The sequence below is a fragment of the Dasypus novemcinctus genome, chromosome 1, assembly GCF_030445035.2.
Source record: "Dasypus novemcinctus isolate mDasNov1 chromosome 1, mDasNov1.1.hap2, whole genome shotgun sequence".
NCBI lineage: Eukaryota > Metazoa > Chordata > Mammalia > Cingulata > Dasypodidae > Dasypus > Dasypus novemcinctus.
Window position 1 is genome coordinate 87,471,204 of NC_080673.1, and position 17,268 is coordinate 87,488,471.

Below are 17,268 nucleotides of genomic sequence, written 5' to 3' on the forward strand. Positions count from 1 at the left end.
CTGTTCTTCCTTGCCTCTTTGGACCTTGCTTCCACCCTTCTTGCTTAGTCCATCCACCCCAAACCTATGAATCGCAGGTCCTTAGATTACATCACCCACTTCTCCTCATTGTTGCTATTATGTGCCAACTCCCAGGGCATTTTAGCTCCTGGAACACTGCTATTCTTTCCAAACTACTCCAGTCCTATTTGTGGGAGAGTCCAATTTAAATGCAGCAATCTAGAACTCTCATCCCATGAAATCCTTTCTTACAAAGATCTCATCCTTCACTCAACCTCAGTCACACACTTCCATGGTCATAAAGCCTAGACTCCCCTATTACCAATAACAGCAACTCTTCCTCAATCTCAAAGTCATTTATCCCATGCTCTGAACACTACCACCCATCTTGTCCCCCACTAGTCCCCCAAATCCAACAATCCTAAGATCCCACTGGGACCTCTGAACCATGGATCCGAACACCTGTTCATGGGGGGTTCTCTCCCTGCTCCTTACCCAGCTTAATTTTTATGCTCAGTCATGATAATCACCTACTTGCATATTACTCTTGACTCCCTTGTGCCTCTCTTATTTTATTATTTATTTGCCAAATCTCAAGTCTGGTTAAATCCACTTTATATACAGGTGAGAATGCTGGAAAACACCCGCTTCACCTCCCACGCATCATCACAATACCTGGTTTCATTTTAAACTCCTGACCTTGAATGTCAACCCTATAATTAATGTTACCAGACAATCACACTGCACTTATCTGGTCCTCTCATAGGAGACTATTTCACATTTCTCTCTCTTCCTCTCCTATCCTCATTCTCAGCAATCAGAAGAGGACTTCCTCAGACTCCCAACCTAACAGCAGCTGCATCCCACACTCTGCCTTCCCATTTGCTCTGAACTACCCATGCTCTTATCTAAAGCCAATCACTCTCTTCATGTGCTAAACCCTTCTCCCTACTCACAAAACCAAAAGCAATTTTCTTTCACATATCATCAAATTGTTGCTCTCCACTGGCTCATTCCTATCAGCTTTTCTTCCCTCTTAGAAGAGTCTCTTGACCTCACTTTTATTACCAGCTATTCCTTTTTGCAGCACATTTCCTTGAAAGAGCTGTTTCTATTTCAGCCTTCAGCCTGTCTCTTCCCATTCTTTCCTAAACTCACCTCAATCAGACTTTCACCCTACCACTCCACTAAAATTTTCTTTGTCAAAGTCACTGGTAAATTCCCCATTGGTAAACCCGATGGTCAGTTCTCACTCCTCATCTCAGTTGACCTACCAGCAGCAGGTGACACGAGCCCTCCCTCGCATATTGCCTTCCAGGGCACCACACTCTTAGTTTTCCTCTTACCTCACTGATGGCTCTTTCTCAGGCTTTTTGATTGGTTCTTCCTGTTCTGTAGAACTCCTAATGTTGGAATGTGCCAACGCTCCATCTCTGGCCTTCCCTTTTCCCTCAAAACCTACTCTCTTGGTGATTTTATTTAGTTCATGACTTTAAATGCTGGTTTTTGGTTGACAATCATCAAATTTCTGTCTCTAGCCCAAATCCCTCTCTTGAAATTTGGATGTATATACCCAACTGTTTGCTCGACATCAGCACTGGGACTCCCATGCCTACAGTGAATTCCTAATTTGCCTCAGTTAATAAAGTCCACCCATCCAAGAAAGTGACGTGAAAGGCCCTCTCTTGAATGAGCTATGAAATCAGAAGTGGCTAACGGGGAATAGATGGGGTAATATGAAAGGTTATGCCTTGTGGGAAGAACTTGGCCACGTGAGAACTCTGGTTCCTTTCCACCCACTCAGATTTCCACTTTGTGCATGTGCAGCTGCACAAAGTCTAAAAAAGCTTTTCCTCTCACAACTGTGACTTTGGTAGATAACTGTGTGACTTCCAAAATCTGCCTATTGCACAATAACTAATGCTTTTCTTTTTTTTCAATTTGACTTCCTTTTCCATACAGTGTCTAATATGTAATAACTGAATGACTTGCAAGTAAGTTAATAACAGCTCACTGAATGCTTTAATGAAGAAGTTTCCAGACTTCTGAGAACTGGAGCAAGAACTATTTAAGCCTAAAAGTCACAAAGTTTCTTTGTGCCATATTGTGTTATATTTTTAAGAATCTAAATTTTAAAAACTTTTCGTTATTATAAAATCAAAACAGAATTACTGCAGAAAATTTGGTGAAACACAGAAAATAAAGAGAAAGTAAGAATAACACATGTTTCCACTAAGAAATAAGCACTTAAATATTTTGATATTATTTCTATGCATAGCTATAATACCTATAGTGAGAGTTAAAGAGTCCCAATATTTAAAACTTTGACTAAGTATTCTTTGTTTGACTATAATTGAGCTGTCTGGTTTTTACCACTAGATTGAGATAAATCATTCAGAAATGATTTAGCAAAATACTGTGACCACTGTGCATATTTTGGTGGAGATTCTTTTCCTCTCAAGACTTATAATTAACTTAGAGATGGTTTCTGTGTGTCTTATCTTCTGTTTATCTTTCAGCCTTGCTTTAGAACTGAACATCCTTAACTCTCTGCCTTTCCCCGACATCCTACCTCATATAAATTACTAACCCTAATAGCTCACCATCATCAATGAGTGTGGCCAACTTTTATCAAAACTTTTCTCAGGAGCAGGTCCCTCATATCTTGGTCTAGAACAGGCATGGTGTAGTTAATTGCAGGATGGAGAAGACAGGGGTGAGCCCAGAACCTGTTCTGAGATGTCTGTTCAAGTAGGAAAGGCACTTTAAAGAGAAAAGCTGCAGGTACTGGGGGAAGTGTGGTCTGCCATCAAAGTCGTTTTTCAAAGGAGATGTAAACAGACACTACTGGCATAGTTCTGGTAAATGCAAGGGTGGTTCATCAGAAGAAAATCAACAAATATAATACAACACATTAAATGAACAGAACAAAGGGAGAAGCACACATGATCATCTCAATTGACGCAGAAAAGGCATTTGACAAAATCCAGCACGACTTCTTGATGAAAACATTTAGAAAACTAGGAATAGAAGGAAACTTCATCAATATGATAAAGGGCATATATAAAAAACCCATATCATAGTTAAAGGTAAAAGACTGAAAGCTTCCCCTCTAAGAACAGACAAGGATGTCCAATGTTCTAGCTAGAGCAATTAGGCAAGAGAAAGAAATAAAGGGCATCCAAATTGGAGAGGAAGAAGTAAAACATAACTGATGAGTCCAGTTTTTTAAAATGTTAGGTGTGGGAAGGCTGTGCGGTATAGAATACAGATGTTTAATAGGTCTTTGGATACATAAACTGAAGAAGAACCACAGAGCCTTCAACATATTTTTGTAAGTGGGCAGAGAGCAGAATCTAAGACATGAAATGGGCAAAGGAGACTATGAAAGAAAGAGCAGCCAGGCAGAGATTTAGGAAAAAATTCAGAAATGCACGGTGAAACCAAAGGAGAGAATTAGGAGGAAAGGAGTTAGTGTCAGAACTTCAGAGAAGGGGGGGGGGGGGGGGGGCGGGGAGATAGAATAAACTTAAAAAGCAGGAATTTGGCCCTTAGGAAGTCTCCAGTATTTGTAATTAGTTTAAGTGCAGTGGTGGTGGCATATGCCAGAATGCTGAGGGTTAGAGAGTAAGTGGGAGGTAGAGAAACAGAGACAAGGAGTATACATTGTGTGAGAGGTACATTTGACTATGAGCCAAAGGAGGGGGGTGGAATTTGCTTTTCTTAAGATGAACCTAGGCATGTTTACTGGCTGAAAGTAAGAGAAGAAAAGGAGGGTGAGAGAGTGAGGGAGAAAGGGAGGGAGGATGGCGAAGAGGACAGGGGAGGAGGAGGAAGAGGAGGAGGAGATAGAGAAGAGGAAGAAGAAGGGGGGAGAAAGGAGCGAAGGTTCTCTCAAGAAGCAAAGGAGGACACTATCGGACTCCAGGTGTAAGGATTAATTCGCTTTGGTTGGGAGAGAACAAGGTGTCCTTTTTACTGAGACAGATGGGAACGAGGCAGAGATGCTGTAGATACAATTTAGTTTTTAAGCAGAGAATGGGGGGGGGGGTGTTGAAAGAAAGGGAAAAAGGAAGTTGATAGAGCTACCACTTATTTGCTGAGAGTGAGAGTTAAGTGGTAGAACCAGGAACCTGAGAAGAATGATAAACTTTCTGAAGGGTTCCTGACAGGAGTGACCCAGGAAACTGACCATCAATACGTCGAAGAATCTCCAAGTGGCACCAAGGGCTCAGCTAAGCTGAGAGTGCAACTACGTATTTTAATGGCATCAATCCACACATCTGTAGGTGTTTCTCCAGAAGAATTTAGGCATCCAGATGCAGGCGTAGGGAAGGCAATGGTTAGGTTGATTGAGAGCTGGAGTTTTGCTGAATAAACTGGGCAAAAAACAGGGAAATAGTAAAAATGCAGTGGTATTAGCAACAGTAGTAGAAAAGTAGTAGTGTTGGTGGTGGCAGTCATTACATTAGGCACCATTTTTTAAGCAGTTATGATTGTGCTTAAGAACTGAGGGAGATGTGGAAATAGGTTAGAGAATAAGTGACTGGGACAAATAGTACAGCAAATGGAAGTCTTGAAAGTGGGATAAAGAGAGGAGAGGTTAATAAAAGGGTTTTTTTCAGAGGGTTGGATGCTACAGAGTAAAATTTGAGAGCTAAAGTATGTTTAAGTGATTACAAGCCCCAGAATATAAATCTGGCAGTAAGTGATTTAGGTGAGTAGAGAAGAAGTATATTGGAATATACTACCCCCGCTCCCCCAAATGCATCTACAAGTCATGTGTCTAAGTCCTTGATAAACTTTCTGGTGAGAACATTTATTTTGGGATAAGATGTCGAGAAGTTGTTTTATTGAATGGAAATATATCCAAAGAGTCTGACCCAAGAAGGCCCCAAAAAGATTTACAAGGATGAGCACCTTTATCTTTTCTGAGTGAGGAGGCTGGAGTCTGTATGGCTTAGAATTAATGAATTAAGAGTGCTTCTCACTGCTCCAGAACTGTCTGGCAAGCTGTGCCTTTGGAAGCAGAGACCTAGTGCCTGGTACCTGCCCACGGGTGTCTCTTGTCCATCTGGAAGGGAAGGGTGCAGTGGCAGGGAACCTAGGCTCAAGGACTTCAAATGTTTCTTTGATAAAAGCAACCTGGAACTTTTTGAAGTGTCCATCAAACCTGATTCATAAATATTTGAGAAGAGTTGCTGTTCATTTTACAGTTTATTATCTTTCATTCTGGGTGTGATTCAAGGAGGAAATTTTTTACGTGATAGTATCGTTATCTTGAAAAATGATGACCTGCAGCATCCATCCTTTATTTTTAATTAGATGTTAAGTTATTGTGAAGAGGTGACCAAATAAAAGGAAACATGAGGAGGTTGTCAATTTTTTTTTTGTAGAAAAGAAAGAAAATTATTTACAAGCAAGATGTGTATTGGCAATTTTGTGGAATTTTTGGGGTGCTTAATAGGCACTAATGGAGAATGAACTGACAGCAATTAGACATACCGCAGTTAAGATCCTGAGCAGTGCTTCCTGGAAGAACCAAAGACAAAATGTACTCTGAGGTATAATAGGAGTATATACAAATATATGACAAAATTGAATATAAGCACAATATGTGCAGACATAATTTAATTAACCCAGGTCATGTGAATCTATAAAAATAAGAAACTAGTTAGGCTATTAGTACTCATCAGGTAAGGTTTCCATTCTTTTCTCCCTCCTTGTTTTCTTCAAAACTAAAGCATAAGGTGACTGTGATAAAAGCTATGGTTGATAGTGAAGCAGTCAGTGCAAGAGAAACTAACTAATGGTGTTTCAATTGGTATACATTTCCTTCTGTGTGTCCATGACTCTGCTGCACTGGTTCATTTCCTAGCTCTGAGACTCTCCCCAAGTTTCTGAAACACTAATAGCCAGTCTTCCTTGAAAGGCAGAATTTTAGACCTCACTGCACCTTGACAGATGGTTTAAGAACAAACATCTCACTTTGCAGATAGGGGAAGTGAGACACGGAGGAGCTGATTTACCTAGTTCATCAGCTGGTTAGTGGCAGAGCTCCCTGTGTAACTAATGTCATCTATCAGACTGAAACATGGCACACTCCCTGCAGTTGTTTTTCTGGTGGTAAGGATAAGTGGCCGTGAGTCACCTGTATTCCCTCACCACGTCTTCCATGTGCAATCCAACCAACTAGGCACCTGGGTTTACTGCACTTGCTTTTTTACTTTTTGTCTGTATTCTATATTGACCAAGAAGATATAAATTCCAAAGAAACAAGCTCATGTGAAGGAGTTATTCTAAAAAGTAATGTTCAAGATTGGTAAAGATTAACGTATTGTATATATATGCAGGTTTTTTTCTGTAGTGATCAATGTAAACATAAAATAATCATGAAGAGTCCACTTTTGGGAGGGGAGAATTACTGGCAAGAGTGGAGTGGTGAGAGAGAATTTTGCTAAAATTTGTAGTTTTTTTTAATGAGTATGTTTTACTTCTATTATTTATTTTTTAAAAATTATTTTAAAGGGAGAAATATTTACTTATGAAGTGATATATTTTAGAAATATTTTTAACAAGAAGAACAGCATATATTTTAGAAATATTTTTTAGTAAGAAGAGTAGCAAAAGAAGTGAGAGGTAGAGAGAGAAGGTAGTCATATAATCCTAGTTACAAAATAACTAGAAAGTTCTATTTTACAAGCATTTAGAATAATTTTATATCATCTCTTCTTTTCAAATAGCTGGTTATTTTTATGTCAAATAAAGAGAAGATAAATATTTATCTTCCAGCGACAACAGAGTTTTATTTACTATATAGAAACATAGTTTTATTTAATGCATCGGATTAGTCTTCTCATAAAAGTAATATAAGAATATATTACAGTAACATAAGATCATATTACATAAAAATATAGAAAAGGAAGAGATAATCTACCACTATAACAACCACTTTTAGAATATTTGTGAATTTATCTCTATACCTTTTTATGTCACTGTTTATTTGAACTAATTGTAAACATAATCCTTCATTGATCCTGAATCTGTTTTTCTCTTAGCATTTTCCATGTCAGTACTATTCTTCATCCTATTGTGTCTCACAGGTATACTGTAATTTGTTTAACCTTTTCCCTTTGTTAGAATGCTTGCAATTCTTTGTTATTATAAATACCTTTATGATAAACATCTCTGTGAAATTCTCCATATTTAGAATTATTTCCTCCCTAGGATGGATTCTCAGAAATGAAATCACTAAGCCTGGCTATTTTTATGGCTCTTGGCACTTTATAATAAATATCATGGCCCTAGACCTGGATGACATTCAAACCCCACCCCCAATCCCCGCCCACCAGCTCAGACATACCTGTGCTTTAGGAAACAGGCCGAATGGAGCTGTAACCTCACTGTGGGACAAGGCACCCTTTCTGTGACTCATATTTCAAAAATTTTCTGCATGCTTTCAACTTTGTGACAGTTCATGAGCAAATGTGAAATATTACAGTTCTAGTAAAAATATGAGCATGTATTTAACTGTCAAATATTTTTAACATGTATAATTAGGAAATTCAATAGATGGTATTATCAACAAAGCACTGTAACAAAGACCAATGAAGTTCAAAGCTATTGAACTGGTTCAGAAAATATCCAGTTCTCAGATTTTTAGTGTAGCACATCCTAAGCTTTAGGCATTTAATGCTACCTTCACAATTTTTGCCATATCTGCACATTGCCTTTTTTTATTAATTTAATCTTTTCGTTAAAATCAACAGTAAATTGACCTGATTTATTTTTACTTATCATCTTCCTAAGCAATAATATCCAGGAAATCATAGGTTTCATAGGTTAACCACACACTTAATTTACATTAAAATAGGCACTCTATCTATGTGCTGCTTAAAATCGGTGATATATATACACCATACTTTGGGAAAACAGTATTAATGTGTAACTGATATTTTAGCAACAACCATTTCTTTTTGTCCTTCAGATATGGAAGAATGAAAGCTCTATATAATATTCTTTCTTGTAAATCTCTAGCCCCCAGAACCCTATAACCAAAGTAGTTCACAACATCCTGCAAATAGATGTCACTGTCAATAGTAAGCAGCAAAAACTCCCCCATAGAGAGGCAACAAATACAATGAAAATACGGAATGACTTTATACCAAAAGTATGAATGCACATTCCTGTAATTCTTCAACCCATAGACACTTAAAATTTGAAGAAAAAAAAGCAATTACAATGAATGTTTGGTGGCCGAAAGCTGTGACTCTCTGAAATAAATTAAGGGACATTAAAAACAATGTCTAAGCTTTATTCAGGGTAAGGGCTCCGTTATGTTCTTTTGAAAGAGGAGCCATGGATTTCAAGCGACATCTTGAAATGCACATATTTATTCTTTTTTGTTTGTTTTTTTGGTCTTTATTTATTTTTTTAATATTATATTCAAAAAATATGAGGTCCCCATATACCCCCCATCCCTCTCCCCTCATAACAACACTCTCCTCCATCATCATGCAACATTGATTACATTTGGTGAATACATCTCTGAGCATCGCTGCACCTCATGGTCAATGTTCCACACCATAGCCCACACTCTCCCACATTCCACCCAGTGGGCCATGGGAGGACATACAATGTCCGGTAACTGTCCCTGCAGCAACCCCCCCAGGACAACTCCAAGTCCCAAAAATGCCCCCACATCTCATCTCTTCCTCCCACTCCCTACCCCCAGCAGGCACCATGGCCACTTTTGCCACCCATGCCACATTTTCCTCGATTACTAATCACAATAGTTCATGAATAGAATATCAATAAGTCCACTCTATTCCATACTCTATTCCTCCATCCTGTGGACCTTAGAATGGTTGTGTCCACTCCACATCTATATCAAGAGGGAAATTCCAGGTTCTACACTCACACCTAGATCACATAGCTCTTTTTTTTTTTTAAGGATACATAGATCACAAAAAGTGTTAAATTAAAAAATGTAAGAGATTCCCATATACCCCCCACCCCCCCCCCCACCCCACTCCTTCCACATCAAAAACCTCTTTCATCATTGTGGCACATTCATTGCATTTGGCGAATACATTTTGGAGCACTGCTGCATCGAGTGGCTCCCAATGGATGAGGACAGTCTAGTGTGTCAAGGCCTCAGCATTGTCACTAGTACTGATGAATCTGGTCCTTCAAGCAGTGAAGCGGGGTTGTCACATAGCTCTTATTCTCCGGTTTAGGGGGTATCGTTACAACTTAGCACAGCTGGCTTGCTCATCATGTGGTATTATTTTATACAAAATTTTATAATGTCCACCATTATTTACATATGGCTTCTCTTAAAACTTTTAAATCCATTTAAAATTTTAAATTAGTTATTGGCTTCATATTCATGCAGGTAGAAAATATTATAAAAATCTGTTGTCTTTTGGGGGAAGGATATGGAAGATTCATGCCAGACTCAAAAGATTTCTGAAGAGAGTAAGTTATTTTTAGGATTATTTAAGAATCTTTTTCTTGAGGTTGCAGGTGGACAGGATTAGGAAAATGGGTGAGAGAAGAGATGTCAGTTATTTTGGTCAGTAGACTTGATTTGGCATTTGCTTAATTCTGGACTGTTTTCCAAGCGGTAAATTAGGTACACTTATCCCTTCCCAAAGTCACACACCATATAAATTGTAATTTACTGACACATCATCCCAATTTGGGGCACACAATCCTGTGTACAATTAGTAATACAACCATATTCCAGGTGAAGGAAGAACGAGGAGAAATGGAAGGCTGTGGAGAGGATGCCACAGCAAGAGTGCTTTTATGTCAGGAATTTAAAATGTCCTTTCCAATAAGGTATCAGTCAACCCAAAGTTTTTAAATAGTGTCTTTCCAAGGTAATCTAGAACCCTAATTTCAAATACTAAAATTTCTTAATGAAAGGACTCTTGAATAGAAACGCAAAGGAATTTAATTCTTTTAGCATTTCCTCTTCAGACTGCTTCTCCACACCCAGAATTCCTGTCAGCCCTTCCTTATGCTCTTCAGTCTTACCTTTCAGTCTCCTGGTGAAATTATTGGGCCATCGTAAAAGTCGTAGTTTCTATTACCACTACATAGGTACTCCAGGCACGAGTCCGAGGGTTAATTTTTCAAATAGGTAATCCTAATTCCATTAGTGCTTTAATCAACTATCTTGATTCAGTGACAAATAATGCTAGATGTTCACTAGCAAGTCTAGCAAGCTCCGTGACCTAAAGACTTTTTTATTGAAAGCTTATTTCTAAAAGGGTTCGTTTTCTCCTCTTACATTAACCTAGCTTTCCTACGGCAGCCCTTCCCTTCCAGTGCCCTTTCCGTGGAGTTTTTAGGAGTGCAAAGGTTCTTAGAGCGCTAAAGTTATTTAAATGTAGAGACGACCAGGAAATGAAAACAGGGTCAACAATTCCCAGTAACATACAATTAAAAATAAAAAAGTCCTCATACATGATGCCGTCTTTCATAGCCACAATTCACAATTTGTCATTTAAAGGCTGATACTCACATTTATCTCGAAGAAGAGGAAAAACACGTTAAGAGCAGCTAATCTAACACTGGGGAAAAAAAGTTAATTTCAGCACAACCTTTCTGTTTCTCCTAAACAGCCTCAGTTTCAGGAAGCAGGAATTTGAAAGAAAACAAAGTTCGTCTGTGTCTCAGAATATGATTGTGTAATTCAACTCCGGGCTTTCAGCAGTTTTGCACCATAAGACACGCCCCTATAGGAATTGCTTCAGTGAAAAGTATTCTGGGAGTTGTATTACTACAGAAAATTTCCTTTTCTAATGACAGCGCAAGAAAACTATATTTGAGCTGTCAGAATGGAAGCAAAGAAAATGTCAATAAGTAACAATGAACATGGCACAGCTTTATACTGCCGAAAGACTACCTCTTGGAAAGTCTCCATTCAGTACCCTGAGAATTAGAGTGCCAGGTGAACTCGCTGTCACAGGCACACATTTATTACCAGGTTTATTTGAATTGAAAAATGAAGTTATAATTTTTCTAATAGAAATCTTTATTAGGGTAATGGGTTTGACAGTGAGGATTGTCTTGTTGGGTTACATGGTAGACAGTTTCTTTAAATTGAATAATCCAAATAAATCCGCAGCTCCAAATTTTGACAAAAGAAATGTCAAAAGTACATGAAAATATTTGTAAATGTTTATGAAAATAAATTTTACCGGAAAAGTACTGAAGTAACAGTATTTTGATTTTTCTCGACCCTTTCTGAACTTACTGTGTTAAAGAAGTTTCCTCTAGGTCAGGGGTTCTTAACAAGGGGCCTGTGGAGAGATTTCAGGGGGTCTGTGAGCTTGAATTGAAAATCCAAAAAAATATTATTCTTGTGGGGGCCTGTTGGTGCGGGTGTGATATATTTATTAAATAATACACAGTATAGTATGGGCTTAGTATGATTTTTATTTTGATGTAGTATGTTCTGGGCGCAGTAAATAACTGTCAGCAAAAAGGTTGGTAAGGATGGCAGAGATGGTTTTATGACACTGTGGGAAAACTTGAATTTTTAAATGTTTGCCAAAAATGACTGAACAGAGTTGAACCGTGTTAAGTTATCAAATATCAAAATTATGGGAAAATTGTAAAACATAATTTTGAATAATCCTAAAATTTAATTTAAAGACATGCTGATGTTAAGTGTCATAAAACTATCTGCTGCTACATTCTGGGAAGGAGTCCATGGCTTTCACCTGACTGGCAAAGGGGTCCATGGAATAAAAAAGTTTAAGAACCCCTACTCTAGGTAGAAGAGTAACAAGTTTCATCAACAGTAGTTTGACAAGCCTTGGTAAAAAAATTTTTGGTATAGTTCCCAGAAACTGAGAAAATGAATGGTTCTAATAACTGGGTAAACAATTCTTTGGCAAGTCAGATGGCTTCCAACTCTTTGCTTCACAGAGTAATCAGATAAAGTAGTTAGATCACACACAAAAATTTTTTTATTATAGATCACTATGTAATTCTTAGAATATCACCTTAAAAGAAGTCCAATTAAACAAATGGCATACTATAACAAAACTCCTATCTCTATTTATTTATTTGAACATGGTTTCTCTCCACGTCTATGTATAATTTTTCAAAAGAATTTTTGTGGAATGCTGTTTTATTCCAGCTGGAATTTATGTTCATTCGTGAACTATTTTTTTTTTTGAATATTTTTTTTTATTGACTTTGTAATAATATTACATTAAAAATATATATGTGAGGTCCCATTCAGCCCCACCCCCACCCCCCCCTCTCCCCCCCCCAACAACACTCGTTCCCATCATCATGACACATCCATTGGATTTGGTAAGTACATCTTTGGGTACCTCTGCACCTCATAGTCAATGGTCCACATCATGGCCCATACTCTCCTCCATTCCATCCAGTGGGCCCTGTGAGGATTTACAATGTCCGGTGATTACCTCTGAAGCACCATCCAGGGCAGCTCCATGTCCCAAAGACGCCCCCACCTCTCATCTCTGCCTGCCTTTCCCCATACCCATCGTCCACCATGTCCACTTTTCCCAATCCAATGCCACCTCTTCTATGTGGACATTGGATTGGTTGTGTCGTGAACTATTTTTTAAAACCCCCTTACATCTCTTTGAGAAATGCATTTTCAATATAATTTTATTCATGCTAATGGTTGTTCATTAAAGGACATCATTTATTTTTGTCTTTTAATTAATTGTGAGCTAGTAATATTTGTAGTGTATGAGTCAATCATTAAAAAGTTGAATATTTAAGAGTCTATGGTCAGAGGAAATTAAAATATTTGTTTTCAATATATACATACTTCTCTTATAGAGAAATATAAAAGTTTCAAGCATAAAACTATTTCACATTAAGAGAAAATTCTGTGGAAGAAGTGGAATGGAAATAGGAGTTTAAGTCAATAAAAGAAGAACATGAAAGTTTTAATTGTTAAAGAAGAACTAATACATGTATTTAAATGGATGGTGGAGATGTCAAATCACTAGGTTATATGATTTTCATTGGATAATAATGTAAGAATTTTGTTTACTAAACATCAGAACTTATATTTTGTGCAATTATTTAAAGTCATGATAAAAAATGATTATAACTTAAAATATGTGGGATTATTGTTTTGCAGAATTCTATTTGGGGATACATGAGTACAAATGTTACACATTCAGTGTTTTGAGGGAAGGGCTGAACTTTGTAAAGCCAAAAACAGGGCACTGGATAATTGGGAATGGAGAGAGGGGAAAGAGTGCTGACTGAACAGGAGGTACCTTAGTTTGCCAGGGCTGATATGACAAATATCACAGAACGGTTGGCTTAGACAACAGGAAGTTAATATCTCATAATTTGAAAGCTGAAAGTCCAAAATCAAGACATCAGTGAGGCCATGCTTTCCCAGTGTAGGTCATGCTGTGATGGAGGGCAGTCCTCTATGACATGGTGATCTCTCTCTCTTCTTTTTGGCTTCTTCCAACGTCTGGCTTCTTCCTGTGTCTTCTCTGATGTACTGCACCTGAATTTCCTCTCTTTATAAGCCTCCAGTCATTTAGACTAGGAACCACCCTGGTTCAACTTGGCCCCACCTTAACAAATACCATCTTGAAAAGGTCCTGTTTATAAATGGGTTCATACCCTCAGAAATGTGGGTCGAATTTGAACATGTGCTTTGTGTGGGATGTGATTCAATCTTCAGAAGGAGGGAACCAATAAAGATACATTCATCTTCCCTACAGTATAGATAATATTTGAGTCTGCCTCAGATAGGGACTTCTGGTAGAATCCTCATAGCAATCAAAACATGTCGATAAAATGTCTTACTTATATTCACAATGGTGAATTTTAGAAAGATTTCAAGGATAAGAAGGCTTTGAGATGGAAATTTAATAACAGAAGCATCATGTATTATAATTACTTGAGATGTACACCTAAGAAGAAAGTATATTATGACATACTTAGAAAAATTGGTCACACTAGGATATTCATTTTTATTTTCTAATAATCTTAAATATAAAAAGCCGAAACATTTTTGAATGTAATTTTTAAAAATAAATAAATAATTTTAATAAAAAAAAAGAAATATATATGATAAACTTAAAAAAAAAAAGCCAAAACAAACTGATATCATTCAATCAAATGGCATTTTTAGAATATCAATTTTGTACTAATTTCTACAATGGTGCCAAGGATTCAAAATTTGAGCACGTGAGCAATACCCTTAAATTAATCACAGAGATAGATGAGTTATGGCAGGGTAGTGAGAACGTAGCTGGAAAAAAGAGGCAGGAGTTCATTCATAATGTGAGAGCTTTGTTAGTCTGTACTTTTAGATTGAAGGCACCGAGTAATAATAAAATCAGATAACTGTTTTAGAAAGAGCACTGATTGTAGGGGGAACATTGGAGTATGGAGCAAGGTTTATACCAGGGAGGAATCATAAGGATGGATGGATTAGAAAACAAGGTTGGGATTAAGAAAATGAGTTAGAACACTATTACAATATTCTAGAGAGAGGTGCTTTCTAGTGTTCTTTAATGAGAGTAACAGTAGCAATAAAAAGCAGTAAGAAATATTTAGGAAATAGATTAACAGTTCTGGGTAGGAGATGTACATCTAGGGGTCAATGACTTAGAGGCATGTCAAAAAATTCTGACTATGTTTAGAGGTTACCCAGGGAGAACACAAAGATGACAAGAATGTCATAAAAAGAGAAAAGCAGATAACACCAATATTTATGCAGGGAAAGAGGAGTCTGCAAATGAGATGAGGATAGAATACCTAAAGTGGTAGGAGGAATACCAAGACAACATGATGTTCTAAAACATCATTTTAGATGCATGCATGCATGGGGTTAGCTGGATAATTTGCAGATCCACTGGAATGTAACAATGTGAGGCCCCATGTTTAAAAATTTTAGAATTTCAAGATGGTGACAGCAGAGCTAAGCACAGGCCCACTGAGTGCAGGGCCCTGTGAGCCTGCACAGGTTGCATACTCATGAAACTGGCCCTGCCTAAAAGACAAGCAGGTGGGGAATGAGGGAGTGAGTTAACGATGGTTTTACGGAAATAGCAATGGTTAAGTGTACTAAATGATACATAGAAATTGTTTTCCTAGCTGCCAAAACAAATACTGTGTAATAGATTGGCTTAGACAATGGGAATGTATTATCTCATAGTTTTGAGGGAGGGAGAAGTCCAAAATCAAGGTGTCATCAAGGCAGCGCTTTCTCCCAGAAGACGGTGGCACTCTGGGGCTTGCTGCCAACCATCTTTGGTCCTTGGCTTTTCTGTCACAAGGTAATGCACATGGTGAGCTCCCCTGGATTCTCTTTTCACTGCTGGGTTCTATTGACTCCTAGCACTGGTTTCTCCCTTTGTGCCTGAATTTCATTTTGCCTGTAAAGGACTCCAGTAATAGGATTAAGACCCATTCTGACTGAGGTGGGCCACACCTTAACTGAAGTTACTTCATCAAAAGTTCCTATTGGGAAGTGGATGTGACTGAAGTGATTGAGCTCCCACCTACCACATGGGAAGTCCTGGGTTCCACTCCTGGTGCCTCCTGAAGAAGATGAACTTGACAGTGAGATGGAACAACAGGCTGGTGCAGCGAGCTGATGCAACAAGAGACACAAAGAGGAAAAATGGTGAGAGAGATACAACAAAGTAGGGAGTAGAGGTGGCTCAAGCGATTGAGCACCTCTCTCCCACATGAGAAGTCCCAGGTTTGGTTCCCGGTGCCTCCTAAAGAGAAGATAAGTGGGCACAGAAAGAACACAGCAAATGGACACAGAGAGCAGACATCAAGCATAAACAACAACAACAAGGGAGGGGGAATAAATTTTTTAAAAAGTTCTTATTTACAATGGGTTCACACCCACAGGATGGGATAAGATTTAGAATATGTTTTTCTGGAGTCTAGAGCTCCAAGCTACCACAGAAGTAAAGTAGGATGAGGACAGAAAAGTGCCTGGTAGGTCAACGGTGGCAGGTAACTCTAGTCACTGTCATGTGTCCTCTTAAGCCTTTATAGAACAGAAACTTCTCAAGTGTGTGCACCTGTGTATTCCTGTTAGCTGTTTCTCAGTTTCCATTTGGCATGTTCAGTTTTAAGGTCCATTCTTTTTAACCAGTTGTCAGAAGGAGAAAATCATCATTACTGAGTTCAAATTCTGATCTAGAATTGTAGGCTTATTTAAAGTCTCATCCTGGGTTCTTTAGTAAATCAAGTAACTCATTTTAAGGAAAACAGAGGGAAAAAATGGAATACTCTTCAGCACCTTGAATTTTGGCAATTGTTGCATTTTCTCTATTAGTGCTATTAACGGCACCTCCTATTTATATAGTCTTTTGCAGTTTATAAAGCGTTTCTCATCTTATTTGATGTAGTTTTAAAGATTAGAGATCATAAGCTCCAATCATGATATTTTATTGTATGAGTTTATTGTAATAACCAAATAGCAGATCTTATCTCCTACCTGCTCAAATGTTCTTCAGCTGAAAGAAGATACTCTGGCTGTCTGTTCCTGAGAATAGTAAAAGTTGATGTTTAACGAACAATTGCAGCCCTTACAGGAATCTGCCTCATATGTATAGGTGCATTCTTCACCATGGTTACCAATGAACCTGATTATACCTAACTCTGAGGATTCAAACCTTAAAACCTCCCACAAAATCTCTTTATCAGGTGGGGAAGCAGCAAACATCTATGCCATTTTACTACCCCTTAAACTGACCTAAACACAAGGAATTCTCCTGAAGTCAAGAAAAGGACCCAGACAAATGAGTGGCTTTTATTTAACACCTACCAGAATCGGTGGGTAATTTCCCAAGCAATGAAGTATCTCAGTCAATATGACCTCAGCCATCCCGACCTTTGTTCTTCTTCTGTGTTCTCAATCCTTTTTCTCATTATACAGGTGTTAGGCCTCAAAGCAGGGCCTTTATGGATAACCAGAGATGGCATAAAGAAAAGTTCAACACGAGAGTTAGACAAACTCACATTTATTATGTCTGCAGAGGTAAGGAGCCAAGGCCAGTCCAAAGTGACTCAGACCTGACTCCCCTTGCTGCAGTTTCACTCTTGTTTAAATACCTGTTACTACTTAGCATTTGCTTTGATTCTGCATTAGCGTCTATGCATACGGATGAACACACATAGCTGGTTATATAATTGTATGATTAGTATGTTTAGGAAATCATGCTTGCACGTACATTGCATGATCAAGAAAGGGGCGGATAACTCCACCCC

The 17,268-nt window shown here is 38.1% G+C and overlaps 1 protein-coding gene across 5 annotated transcripts in view; it reads right to left on the reverse strand.

Annotated features, from left to right (window-relative positions):
- ALPK1 (alpha kinase 1) overlaps positions 1-10,708 on the reverse strand; it is a 130,220-nt gene extending 119,512 nt beyond the window's left edge. For 3 of the 5 annotated variants that reach the window (XM_004480864.4, XM_023585319.3, XM_023585320.3), the window contains exon 1: positions 10,535-10,708. The gene's annotated coding sequence lies outside the window, so the exon portion shown is untranslated. Of the gene's footprint in view, positions 1-4,192; positions 4,380-10,534 lie in introns of all 5 variants that reach the window. The other 2 variants (XM_071215055.1, XM_071215062.1) reach the window with 1 other exon arrangement.
- Positions 10,709-17,268: the final 6,560 nt, after the last annotated feature.